This window comes from Eucalyptus grandis, chromosome 8 (genome assembly GCF_016545825.1).
Source record: "Eucalyptus grandis isolate ANBG69807.140 chromosome 8, ASM1654582v1, whole genome shotgun sequence".
NCBI classification, from domain to species: domain Eukaryota; kingdom Viridiplantae; phylum Streptophyta; class Magnoliopsida; order Myrtales; family Myrtaceae; genus Eucalyptus; species Eucalyptus grandis.
In genome coordinates, this window is record NC_052619.1 from 3209319 (window position 1) to 3224049 (window position 14731).

Genomic DNA, 14731 nt, shown 5'->3' on the forward strand with positions numbered 1-14731 from the left:
GGAAGATGTCGTTCTGTCTCCAACGTTGCAAGGATCTATAAAATTCAAGCACAAGATTAAAAAAAACTCGGCGCATGGGGGCTCAAAGAGCAAGGATGTTTCTGCAGTAAATTAATACCAGCAACATCCTCTGTGCTGCGGCATATCTCTTCGACCATAGCCTTCCATCTCCTGCGAAGAAAAGAATCAAGCAGTTAGTATGAAACCATCGTGCTCTTGCAGGACCAAGTTCGACGGGCAAATTCTATGGAAATGACCTTAGCCTATGCTATAGACCAGAAACTATGCAAAAAAAACAGGCGTTTCACTCCGTACATAGTAATGTCGTGGGCAAGCTGAGCAATCAGCTTTGATCCGCAGTTCCTTCGGAGACTGTTGACACTTATCCCGATCTTAGTTTTCTGCGAGAAATTGGACAAATTAAATTACCAAGTGTTGATGCAGAAAGCATGTACCACTCCCTATAGAATTTCAATCGAACCTTCAGTGTTTTTAGAGTAATAGTCATAGACCGGAGTCTTGTCAACGATTCAAGCAGCGCGGACTCAGACTGTTATACCAAGAAAGGATACCAAGTTAGATTGCATGCTCTCCAGAAGATCTCAAGAAGCCATTTTTGACGTCATATCCACAAACTTATCTCCAAGAACCATTGACATCCGAAAACAATGGGTAAAGAATGGACGAGAAACAGAAATAAGCCATGCATGAACCAGATTTAGAGTTAGGACATTGACCTCATGTCGGCTATTGTCCAAAACCTGCTTGATCCTTAGAACTTCACAGACAACTAGAGAGGCCTCTTCGATATTGTTGCCGAATGATTCGGCTTCTCCATCACCGTGCTTTATGCTGCCCACACTGCTCGCAGCATTACCTGTGTCGCCGTTCGCCTTGCTTTCTTTACTCTCGGCTGCACAGTCACCTCCATCGCGAGCTGTCCCGCACGAGAAGATACGGCCTCTTTGAGACAGAAAATCCTGGGGACAATCAAGCGCGGCGATCGTGATGGCCTTGTCGATGAACTCAAAGACGTCGGTCACCGTCGTCCTGAAGAATTCTCTCCAGTCATCGAGCGACTCCCCATCACAGAAACGACTGGAGAGGAAATCGCTTACAGCGCAAGGAACGTCAAGAAACTGCTATCAACTGAATCGATCATAATGAAATAACCGTTTTGAATCAGCGGAAGTATCATCGGAATCAGTAAGAAAATAGTTACTAACCTGGAGAGATGTTGGAACGGAGTAGCTTGCAGCCGAAGCACTCCGTGTGAATGTAATGTTGTGTTAAGTATCTTTCATACCAGAAATTGATTTTTAAGTCGATGTAACATAACTTGAGGCCAAATGCGACCTCCTTTATTAAGGCATTAAAGGTCCCAACCGAAGCCATACCCACTCCCACCGTTGGATTTCAAAGATTATAATTCCGGTCGTCTGAGATCAGAACCTTGTCTCTTCTTCTGCTATCCAATGAGATGCAACCGCAATTCATCCGACCACTTTTTGCTAACCCATTTAACGAATTCAAGAAAGAGGGTATGGACTATGGATTGCTGTAATTACTGACAATGACGTTTAAATGAAATGAAAAGTTGCTCGAATCTGATTTTTTTGAAAAAATTAAAATTTTTGATCTGGGAAAACTTAGTAGTAATCAACTTGCTTGTTCTCACTTTTCCAATGTAGATATAACTGTCTACAAGTTACGGAAGTCATATGTAAAAGTTATAAGCAAATTGTTGATGGTTTTATAATTTACTTCAAAACTAGATGAGTTATTAGAATATGACCAAATTTCGAGTCATTGCCGTAACTGAAGTTACTTTTGCAATAGAGATAATTTCTATCTAATATAAAAAAAAAATGGAAATTTACTTTAATATACACGGAATACGTAACTATGTTTAGAAGGTACTAACTAATTTGTGGTAGCCTAATTTTAGCCTTAAGAATTCACTAAAAAGGCAGCAAAATAAGGTTGTACCGCAAAACATTTGACATCGGCATGAGAAAAATAAATGGGAAAAATGATTATTCAGATTATTATTTTGTATAAATGGTCACAATTTATTTGGACCCGACGTAAGATCTCCTTTCTCCTAATTTTTCTAGTTACTAACTCTCATCAAATTTTAAATATATTTTAATGATCTTATTTTTATTTTTATCTAGTGAAAATATTTTAATTTTTTTATGGGATTAGAATTTATTTGGAACCGACCAAGCATATCCACATTTATCAATCTCAAATTGATGATATTTTCTTGTCGTGAAAGATTTAGAAACTATTTATGGTATTCTTTACCCTTTATTTATGCTTCTTACTTTGGGCTTTTATCTCCTCTCTTTCGGTAATTATTTTTGTTTGTTGAAAGATATTAATGGGATAAAATGATGAGGATAGGACTGCCTTCCGTTGTGAATAAGTCCATTCTTGATTATATATCTAAAATAAATCGCAAGAAAAAATTCTCAAGTTATTTTGTGAAATTTTATGATGAATATTATATTATGATAGTTAAATAATAATTCAAACTAGATTTTGTGCTCTACAAACCATCATAAATAATAACATGTAAGAATTTGTGATTATCTTCAAATGTAATATTTTGATTTAAAGCTGGGAGCGACAAATATCTACTTATTATAGCATTCATAACATGTACTCAAAACTGAGATATCTTTTCTGTAAGTTATGGATCTTACTAAAACATTCACAATGAATGGTACTTTACTTAAATTTTTAAATGTTTCACTTAATGTTCATGCAATTTGTTTGATTCCAATTCATGATTCAACTATTTGAGGTTCTGATTGACAATTCGTGTTCAAATTAAACATTATGTCGTTGAGAAATTGAGATTTCTCTATTACAAGCAGTATCTTTATAACAAGGCTGTCCCTGAATACGGGCAGTGTTCAGCTAGTTTACAAAAGGATACGGGCAGTCCCAGTTATTCCTTAAAGATCACCAGAACAGGCATCCAGTCATGACATACACACAAATTTCAGCCATATCCATGCATTTCATGGGTGTAGGAGTCGACATGTTCGTAGATCGTTGTAGTGATAAGTATAATTATACCATCATCTTAGAAGTACCGACACTCTTCAAGAAATTTTCTATCGTGTTTGACATTCCAACATGTGTTTGACACGTGGTCAATAGGTGTCAGAAAATTTGATAAATGATCAATTCTCTTGACACAATAGTCCATAATTTCAATACGCAATTCTAACATACATGAGGTCAATTCACGAATGGACCTAGACTTAGAACTAGTGAGGACATGGTCAGTTATCTGCAAATATGCCTTCCCATTTTGGGCGAACAACCTAGTTCAAGCCCTTCAGGGACAACCTTTTAGTAGAGAATCACTCTGCCCTTTAGTTCAGAGCTTAGAGACATCTAGATAGAACTAAGATGGTAACATTTCTAACTATCCGAGCTGCATTTCTTAGAGGATCCTACCAGGCTGGAGAAGAAGATGGAGTTTAAAAAGCCATGAGAGAATTTCACAAAGCACTCACTTTACTTAAGGGACTCTGCCAAACACATTACATCATCATTGCCTTATATAGACAAATAGAGGTCACAAACAAACAAGGACCAAGCACATGGGTCCAAATATAAACAGAGACACCAGAAACTTCCGGGAGGGAATTATTTACACACTATGAATAGTGACTGTAAACAATACTTTCCCTAGTCTAGTGCTACAATAAAACTGAATAGTGACTTGCTACAGTGAACTTGTACGGACAATGGATGTGTTCAGCGATCTCGTCCGTCACGAACATTGTAGTTATAGTCTGAATCATCTGAGATGTGTGTTGTTGCTAGAAAATGTTCTTTATATTTTTGTTCAAGGGCTTCAAGGTCTTCTGGTGAGAGGATCTGGTTCAGCTGATGTGATGTGGATGCTTCTTCGTGAGCCCAGTGGGATGCTTCTTCCTGGGCCCGATCTGTATTGTCATCTTCTGCAGTGTCGGTAGGAATGCTTTGCTGGGACCAATTGGATGGTTGTGCATAGAAAGATGTGTCCATGCTTTGAGATAAGGACGAAGGTCCTTGATAATATGGATCTTGGGAAAGAGGACCTCCCCAACGTGCATAGTGTTAGGGAAATCCCTTATGATGTTTTGAAGATGACAAAATAAATCAAAGACTACTAACGTGTTTAATGGTTGAGTAACAGACTATGCAGATGATAAAACATGTAAATGATATTATCAAAGACTATACTTGAAAAAACCAGAAGACTGAATGTAACTTATGTCCAAAGTATATTATGGAGATTTCAGGACTTACGTGTCAAAGTTTGAAGACTGTCAGACTTTAGTGTCAAAGTCTGTTCTACATTAGAAGTCTGCTCACTCTGACAAATTCCAGACTGAACGTGAATGAAGAACCAGAAGACAGACTCAATACTAAAGCTGAACTTATTCAGACTGTATTCAGACCTTAAAGCTAAATCTGTTCAGAAGCATAATTTGTTCAGACCTATATTATAAAGTCTATTGCACTCAGACTCATATTGTAAAGTCTATTGTACTCAGACTTTACATCCATATTCGACTGAACGTAATACAAGCCCAATCATATAACGGCTAGTGATCCGGTTTGGATTCTACATCAAGATTGATTTAATTGACTCAATCTAATTGATTGACAATTGGATTTTGAAAACAAGAACTTTCTATACGAAGGAGCTTTACTTATGGAAACCAAGATTCTGTTTGTATGGACGATCAGAATCAATTTGGGATTCTACTTTTGTCACTCAACAGCTACCAAATCTTCTAAATACAGAGCTATCCAATGGATAGATTGGAAGACGATCCTCGAGATACTATCCAACGGCTAGTTTAGAAGTGGAAGAGTATTTAAGAAGATGAAGGATCGATGAGCAAGTAAGAGATGGAGCATAGAATTTATAATTCCAAAGTTTGAGCGACCTTCGATTATACACTTGTCTCTTGTGAGCTTAAACATTTGTGATCATGAGAGAAATACCAAAAGAGTGACTTAGTGAGATAGTGTGATCTACTACTAAGTGTTTGCACTCAAAGTTGTAATCTCTTGTTGATTGTATAGTGGAATCCAGCCAAGAAGGCTGTTAGCGTGGGAGAGTGAACGTGCCGAACCACTATAAACCTTGTGTTCTTATTCTCTTCCCCGAATCTCTTATTTTGTTTGTAGTTCTATTTAACCAATAGTCTGATCTCGTTCAAAATCTGCTACTCCTCAGACTTAGTTTTAAAAGTCTGTTGTTATTCAGACTCAGGTTAAAAGTAAAGGTTTTTACTTCATTTTGCAGAATATGTTTTCACACCTATTCACCCCTCTCTAGGTGTTCATACTAGCACTTTCATAGGGGTCCTGAGTGGATTGGAAAATATCATTTGCACCTGTCATTTCATGTTCCTGTGATGATGCAGCTTGTTTGAATTCTTTGAGTGCTTTCTTGGCTTCTAATGCTAGGTCATAATGATCTCATGCAGTGGGTACATTATAATTCCATACATCTTCAGGAATGGTCTTGTTTTCCTGGCACAAAATTCTCTAGAGTTCTTAGTATTGGTGTTCACAACATCCAACAGGTCCTAGATAAGATTTGTGAATCTGAGCTTCTCTGCTGTCCAAGTGGGGTTTATAGGATGTGGTTCCTATAATTTGTGGGGCATTAATTACATTACCATTATTTCTGAAAAAATGCCATGGGCGTCAGAAGAACAAAATGGTGTGGACTTTAGGGTTTAGTTGCATGGTTCTTAATTCTTTTTCCAAAGATATTCCCAATGAGTAGGAGGATAAAACCAGTTGAAAAAGTCTAAGAGATTCTTGTCACTTCCCTTTTCAATATTGCCGAGTAAGAATATTCTGGTGAGGTTGGCAATAAATCTTCTGGTTGGAATTTCAATAGCTATTAAGTACTTATTGGTTAAGTTCCATAATAACCATATGAGTTGATTAGGGAAATCATCTTCCTTCCAGATTAAAGGGTGAATGGATTGGTAATCTGCATTTAATCTAAAATGATAAAAAAATTGAACCTCCATTAAATGCGAATAGATCCGTGTGGCATTGCCACATGAGGTTTTCCGGGTTTTCAATGAGGCTGCCATTCTGAATTTGTTCTACAATCTCCTAGGGATATCTCTAGCTTGACAAATCTTTGATCTTCTCAATCTTTTATTTTACTCCATGATTGAGTATATAAAAAGCAGGCCTCTTGATGTACATGTTGATTTCTGTCTGGTGCTTTTGGTCTTGATAAGAAGTCGGTAAGCAAATTCCTCTTTCTAGGAATATGTTTGGTTACAAAAGAGTATTTTGAAAACTATTCAGCCAATCGAAGCGGTTGAGAATTTGTAATCCAATTCTGTTTAAACTTTGTCATCGAGGGAAAGCTGCCATGTCTAATTCTACCAGGAAGTGATGGCCAATGAGATGAAATTCAAACTTTTTTATTCCATTTTTCACCGCCAAGATTTCTTTAAAATTGGAATGATAATACATTTCAGCTTGAGAAAACTTTCCACTTTTATAAGCACAGAGGTGTCTCTTACCATCAATTTCTTCAAGTAGGATGGCTGCCCAGTATTCATCACCGGCGTCAGTTTGAAGAATTGTTTTTCCTGTTGATGGTATTTGCAATGGTGGAATATTTTCATAATCTCTTTAAGCTCGAGTTATTGCTTTAGTCGAGATTTTCCCCAAGGTGGGGAATTCTTCTTTAGCATAGATTGCAAAGGAATCATGAGTTTTGCAATGTTTGAAACAAAATCCATGAGATAATTGATTATCCCAAGAAATTGCTTATTGACACCTATTTTAAAATTTAATTTATTTTTTAGAAAATAATAATATAGCATTTGGTTGCGGAGGGAAATTTTGAAAAAGAATTTTGAATTCAAAATAATTCAACGGCCGGATTTTGGAGCCATTTCTTTGTTGAAGAGGTTGAGTGAATATCGCCGGATCTTCAACAATTTCAAGTTTTTCTTCTATAAAAAAGAAGCCGAGGCTTCGGTTTAGGGAGGCTTCTCTTCATTGTTCGTCCAAGAAAAAATAGCAAACTGAAGAGAAAGAGAGAAAGAAGTACAGTCGCAGAAAGTGAACGGGGAGAGGTTTTCGGTAGAGAGTGAGAGAGACAAGTGAGAGAGAAAAGTAAGAAAAAGAAGAAAAAGGAAGAAAGAGAAGAAGCCGTCCGTAGGTCTTCGAGAGGAGAACAAGAAAAGCAGAAGAGTGAAAAAGAAAAGTCAAACAGCAAAAGAAGCTTTTGCTTCGCAAAAGGAACAGAGAAGACAAAGACGTGCGGGCAGAAAAAGGAGAAATCCTGTTCATCTTCTTCCCTTTCGGCTCCGATCCTCCACTTCGCAGCCGTTCGAGTTTTTTGCTGCACCGGTCGCTGCGCGGCATCGTCCGTGATTTCGCCTTGCTGCCTCACCTCACCGTGTGGCGCCCACGATCGGACCCGAGCCAAATCTGTCCAACGTCTGCACTGCGCCGGCTCGAGCTTCCCGACGACCTCTCTGTTGCGTGATCTACCCAGCCCCTCGCCGCGCTTGCTGAAGCCGTGCCGCTCCGACCGCATAGCTCGAACTAGATCTGCACCACTGCGCCCGCCTCTGCGCGCCCTGGACCTCTCGCGCTGCTCCGCCCGACGCGCGTCACCTTTGCTCGACCCGGTGCCCGACGATTCCCCCTTGTCGTCGGCGAGCACCACCAAAACCCGCGCCGGCCATCGCGACCTGCTTTGCCCGGTGCGACGCCGGAGCTCCGGCCCGCCGCTCTGCTCCGAGTTCCACCGCTGACCCGCGACGTCGGAATCGAGCTGCCACACACCCGTGAGACGCCACCTCTGCCGGACCATCACCGTACCTCAGGGAGCTCTCCCTTTGGTGCTCGCCTCAACCCGAATCAGTCCCGGTGGCCCGACGTCCCTACACCCGACGTTGCTGCTCCTGCGCTTCTTCCGCTGCACGCCCGAACAGAGCCATCTGCCCTCCTCTATTTTGCTGCGGAGTGCGGTTCTTTGCCGAACCTCGCCGGAGCTCCAACGGACAGCCCTTGTTCCGAACGGCAACCCATCACCGAACCACCAGCTGCTCCTCGCCATTCCTCAAGCCAACCGTGAGTTGGACTAGGTGATTTTCTAGATATTTGATTTCATGTTTTTATATATTCTAACTTGATTTGTTTTGATTTATTTTTATCGTTAGGAAATTTGTCATATTAAGTTATGATAATCAAAATATTGACCGCGAGACGTCGGGTTAAATTTTTTATTATTTCAACTTTTATGGCGAAATTCATGAATTTCTTTGCATCATTGATTCATATTAAAATGCCATTGATTTACATGGATGGATTTTTATTTTAGCGTGTTATTATTTGCTCATCACATATCATGCATCATATTAGATATTTAGGTTTATACTCATTTCACATTTGAAGCAACGTATTTTAGTTTCTTTTTAAGATTCATGTAGAATTAGGATGATTTTCCTTTAATAAAACCAAAACACAAAAAAAAAATATTAAAAAACAAAAACAAAAAATGTTATTTAGGTTATATAGATTTTATAATGCACACATTACATGTTGCGTTTTAATTAGAAAGGTTATAGGTTAATGTTTTAACATTCTCATCATGTAGTATTTTTTTTTATAATAAAAATAAAAAATGCCAAAATTAGCATTGCATCATTATGTCACCTTTTTTAATGAAAATTACTAGGTCATTTCAAATAAAAAAGAAAACACAAAAGTCTTTTACCCGGTTAATTAACAGGTTAGTTCATAATTAATCCAATGTCATGTCATCATTGTTTAATATAGGTTACATATGTGTAATAAAAAAATCATTAAAAAAATCACAAAAGAACATGCATATAGAATTATTATGTCATTCATCTCATGTCATGAAACACATGCATATTTAGGATTATATAAATAAGATTGCATACATATAGTGATAGTTCTAGTTAGGCCATACGAATTGCATGTCCATATCATTAAAGTAAAATCCATGCATATTAAATTTAGATCAAGATTGCATATAATTAACATTTTTTTAACAAAAAAAGAAAAAAAGAAAAATTAGGTGTCCGGTTATTTAGAAATCATGTTCAAGGCATGCATTTTTATTAGCATTTTTTGTTGAATGTTATTTTATTGATTGTGCACCCGCATGACCACCATTTGCATGTTAGTAGCTTAAGTTAAAATTAATCAACATTGCTTGCAAAATATTTTTGAAATTAAAATAAAAGGTACCGAAAGGGCGTTAGACTAATCTAGCGTAATCATGTCCCCAAACCTACTGAATCTCTGGTTCGCAAAAGTAAAGTATTCTCCCATACTTTACTTAGGTTTCTAACCAACCCTAATTGGTTAGTGGCGGCTCCAAATTGAATATAATTGCATGTTTAAATATATTAATTTCCATCAAGTCGCGATTGGTAGGACTTGGGAGGGTCCGTGCCAAGTCTTCAGACTTAGTAATCCATTAACCTAAACTTTAGGATTGGCCCTGAAAATTTAGGTCGCGACATTGCTGAACTTATTTTGTGGTGAAGTTATCTTCAGGAAACTTCAATAATTCTTGAGCAATTTGTGGCCCTGGATAGTATGTACCTTTGTTAAGGTGCATACCAAAGAATTCAATTTCTGTTTGGGCAATATTCATCTTTTTTTGAGAAAGCATGATGCCATGCTTCTTCACGATTTCTGTGAACTGCTCAAGAAGTTGGCAACGCAACTGCTCATCAGGGCTATAGAGCATAATATCATCAATATATATGGCTGCACTTGACAAGATTGGTTGGAAAATTCGACACATGGCCTTTTGGAAAAGGGATGGTGCTACTTTTAGGCCGAAAGGAAGAACTTTCTATTGGAAGTGCTGGTTTGGAATACATAACCCAGTTTTGGGTATGTCTTTAGGATGAATACCCAATTGCCAAAATCCGGCTTTGAGGTCGAATTTGGAGTAGATGTGGGCCTTGGATAGTCTAGTAAAAAGGGAATTTCTGGATAGTAAAGGGAATTTATCATCTTGAAGGGAAAGGTTAAGGGGTTGGTAATTGATTATCAGTCTCATTTTTCCTCTATTCTGCTCAGCACGCTTATTGACATAGAAGGCTTCACAAGCCTATTGAAAATTGCTTTGATACTGTGGACACATTCTGTCCGGGATTATTTATTTGGACAAGTTATGGTTGAAGGGTTTGATTCCATATCCTGATATGGCGAATCAGCCTTGAATATAGATAAAGTTACTGGTACTATTGGAAGGGAATCAGGAGTTGGGATCGAGAAGGATGAAGATGATGAAAGAGATACTGAATCTAACTCAGTCTCAGAAATGTTTGGTAAAGTTTGTTCAGCTGAGAATAGAGCCTGATCATTTGGAATGATTGGGTCAGACTGTTGTTCCTGGTTGCCCAAATCCTTTAAAAAGGATTCTAATGGATTTGACAACATCATATGATTTGGTTTTTCCTTTATAATTGAAGGTTCTGGAAGTTCTTGTTCTTTACCTCTTTCCTTTCGTACTCGATCCAGTTCTTCAAGGCAATTTCGCATTTCCGTCACGCTTGTTTCCTTCTTCCTGAAGGGATCTTCTGGAATGGCAGCAAAGATTGACGTCTGAGGTGGTGGAGGTAGATACCCTATTCTTACAACGGTTGGAAATGGATTGAAAGGATCAAACCTTCCTTCTTCAAGGAGTTGAATTTGTCTTTTGAGCTTTTCTATCTCCGGTTTTGGGCTCTCAAGATGATGATAGCCCAGATGTTGTCCTGATTCTAAGGCATGAAGCCTCTTTTGGAATCTAGAATGCATCTTTTTGGTTGTTTCATCATACTTTCGAAGATCTTGTTGCACATTTCCAATCTTGGAATCAATTGCTTTGAACGCATTGTTTTGTGCTAAAAGAGTCTCCGATTGCCAATTTAGAATAGCTTCAACAGCAGGAGTTCTTCTCTGCATCCCATGTTCATCCACGTTAGTGGGGGTAGGTATCTTAGGAGTATGACGGTATCTGCCTTATGGATCAATAAATTCTTCTAGAGAAGAAAACGAGAGTTTAGAACTTTCTCTGACAAGAGGGGGAAAATCAGTTTCATGGAACATGGCGGTGGAAGAGGTTGGTGGTGTTTCTGTTGGAGCTTCAAGTGGGTCGGAATGCTTCTTGGCCTTTAGGATTGGCTTATAGAATGGGGAGAGAGCTTGTTTTTTCTGAGGAGGAGATGGCGGGGGTGATTTTGGTGGATCTGGTGAAGCTTGGGGTGTAGTGATGAATTCTGGTGGTGGAGGTGGTGCATAAGAAACCATGAACTGGTATTTATCACACTTACCAAGAGTATCAACGGAGGAGTCTCCGTTTAAGTACCTTTGGTACATCTTATCCTTTGACTTTTTCCGTCAAGGTGGAGGTTTTGCAAAAAGATCTACCTCGTTAGGAGAGTTTGTGCAATAGGAACATTGACAAAAAGGATCCCAAAAATAATGACCATACCGGTCCTTGTAGTAATGGACGGGATGTCCATTACTATTGAAATGTCGAACAAGCTTTTTTGGATTTGGCTCGGAGATTGATTCAGGAACACATGGTTCAATCATGAAAAAAGGTTTGGAAGATAGATGGACTTTCTTCCTTTTCTTTGCTAAATTTGATAGAAACAGTTCCATCTTTCTTTCGGACGAACTCAGAGTCCGTAGACTGGAAAGGCTTGTTATGCTGGTGTAGCTTTTTGTAGTTGGTAATCCAAGTCTCTGGGAGGAGCTTGGCCAACGTGTCCTTCAGGATCTGTTTAGGAACATGGATGCATGACGCCTGATCATTCTACATGGAGATAAACAAAGCATCTTCGTTACCATTGCTGAAGTTTAGATCAAGAGCATAGTTCTATACTCGATAAACCATCTGGTAATGTAGCGTTGCAGCTATAGAGTCAGCAGTTTGAGGGGCTCCAGTGAGCTAGACTTGGACTTTTAAAAAAAGAGAGTAATTGGGGGTTTGAAAGAGCGATGTTAAAGTTTGGATACAGAGTCACAAAGACTATTCTAGCATTTAGAGTAGTTTGAACAGTACCAATGCAAGTATGCTGGTACTGTAAAAACCTGGTATCCAACAACGCGATTCGTGCCATAACTGGCAAACATTTACGATCATGAAAAGTAAGAGCTAGACGAACAGCTCTATAATGGACATGAGAATATCCTTATTGAGCCCATTGTCTAGGAAACTCTGAAGGGATCTGGAGAGTAACAAAATATTCCTTTTTAGTGGCAGGAATAGGATGTTGATCGAACTTAGAGGACTGTACATATTCCTTTACTTCCTTCGGGGTTTGGCGGATCAGTTGGCGGATAGAATGGATGGGAGAAAATGACGAGTGGGGTTTGGCAAAAGCGGAGTAAGGGTTCATGAGAGGAAGTTGGGTTTCAGAAATCTTGGTTTCATCGCTAGGAGAGACTTCATAGAGATAATCTATCTTAGAAGCATTGGAAACACGAAAATCTGAAAGGGTTGAGGATGATGAAGATGCACCAAGAGAAACTGGTGCTTCGAGAATTTCTGATTCTGTAAACATAATGTAAAGAGATCTTCTTAAACACTGGATTTACCTACCAAGCACATGGAAAAAATTTATTCTTTTCTCTTTTGTCTCATTTCATGGGACTCATGATTCTTAGCGTAAATTCATTCCAATCTCTTTTTATTTATTTATTTATGAATTTTAATCAAATTAATTTGATTGAAATAATTTATCATGTATATATAACGTGTCGGAATTTTTTATTCTTTTGAAAAATGATATGTCAATGTGCCGTGTTATGTTACATATTTTGTGTTGGTGTTGTGCTGCTTAGGCCATAGCTACGTCATCCATGTCTATCTTCTTGGGCTGTGGAATAGTCTTGTATTGGGCATTTTTCTTTATGCTACCCTCTCATCCTTTTGTTGTTCTTTCTGTCGTGTACTACATTTTTGTCAATTGATGATTGTCTGGAGCTTTGGCTTGGTTTTGGCGCTTCTGTGGTAGGCGATCTGAACCACTCAGTCTCTGCAACCATGAGTGGATCACACCTGTTGCCGCCGATTCCCTGGTCAACTAAACTGGCTCCTGAGGAAACTTGCTGTTGACCTGATTACCTTCCCTCGCCTGCACTTCTTTATGGTTGGCTTTGCTCCTCTGACCTCCGAGGGTTCCCAACAGTACCGCGCATCGACAGCGCCGGAACTCATAGAACCTTCAATATATCCACAGTGATAATTATCGACCGGAGTCTTCTCAACGGTTCATGCAGCGTGAAATCAGACCGCCATACCAACAGCTTGAGAGGTCTGTTCGATATCATCGCTGAATGCTTCAGCTTCTCCATGAATGTAGTTTATGCTCTCCGTATCATTCACATTATTACCCCTGCCGCCGTTCGCCTTGCTTTCTTTACTTGCGGCTGCGCAATCAACACTCTCCAGAGTTGTCTTGCAGGAGTACAGTCGCTTCGCGAAATGGCCTTTTCGTGACAGAAAATCTTTCACGAAATTGACTTGTCAATGAACTTGAAAACCTTTTCTTATTATTATTATTTTTGGTCGGGAAGATGAATGTACATGAAAAAAAAAATTGAATAGAAAACACAAGTTTCTTTGAATACGATACAATTTATGAGCGAATTATTCACTATACAACTAAATTATTCATTCTGCAGAACTAGCGATAAATATTAAACGCTTACAGCCAAAAAGATACATACATGCGTTCGAGTTTCATTTGAACATTAGCGCAACAAGCAGGCTGATGAGGGCCCACCGCTCCCCTTAGTAACTATGTGCTTGACGTGATTTTATATCAAATGCGTACATCGATAAAACCAACCTGTTTCCAGATTAAAATATAGTTTTGTCTAAAAACTAACATAAATTCAGTCTATCACAAAAAGGATAAGTTGAGATAAATTGCGTCCAAGTAAAAATATGCCTTTGTCGATTGCATAGTACGGCAAAAAAAGAAAATCATATTGGTAGCAACGATGTCCCCCCCCCCGGCTTTTTTTTTTTCCCATGATATAATATTCCATTGCATTGATAATATTGTAATCCTCGGTCGCCTAAATGAAATGCCTCACGTCTCTTCTACTGGACTACATCCTTGTCCCTTTCCCTTGTACATGTCGATGACCGGAACTTCCAAGAACCTCTCTGCGACCCACGATTTTCAAACTTGGCGGCTAGCAAACTAAAGTATAAGATCATTTTCAAGAAACCATGCGTTCCCTTTGTATCTTTCTTTTTCATCAAGGACTGCGGTGAAGACGAGGGACTCCGAGATGTTTTTACTTGTGACCTCATGATATGGTGCATAAATCTATTCTGCTTCGATGCTTAGCGAAATTCCTGTTGGTAGCTGTATATGCGACTTGAATTCGATTTGATCCGTGGACCGATGCTTCATTTGTGTGTGAAGTTTCGACTGGTTAATACTAAGTAAAGGAAGCCACTGAACAGGCTTGTAGACCTGTATACTAAGCAGTGTAGTTGGGTTGGGATCTACATGTAGTACAGCAGAGATGCGTCCACTTTGTTGTTGGTCCAAGGTGAACTTGTGGCAAACAATGAAGTCTAATTGAGTATATTAAACAATCAAATTTATTTTGTTTCTCCTTCTTGGCCTTGCCTTTCACTGTTCCTCGTCAATGGTGGGGC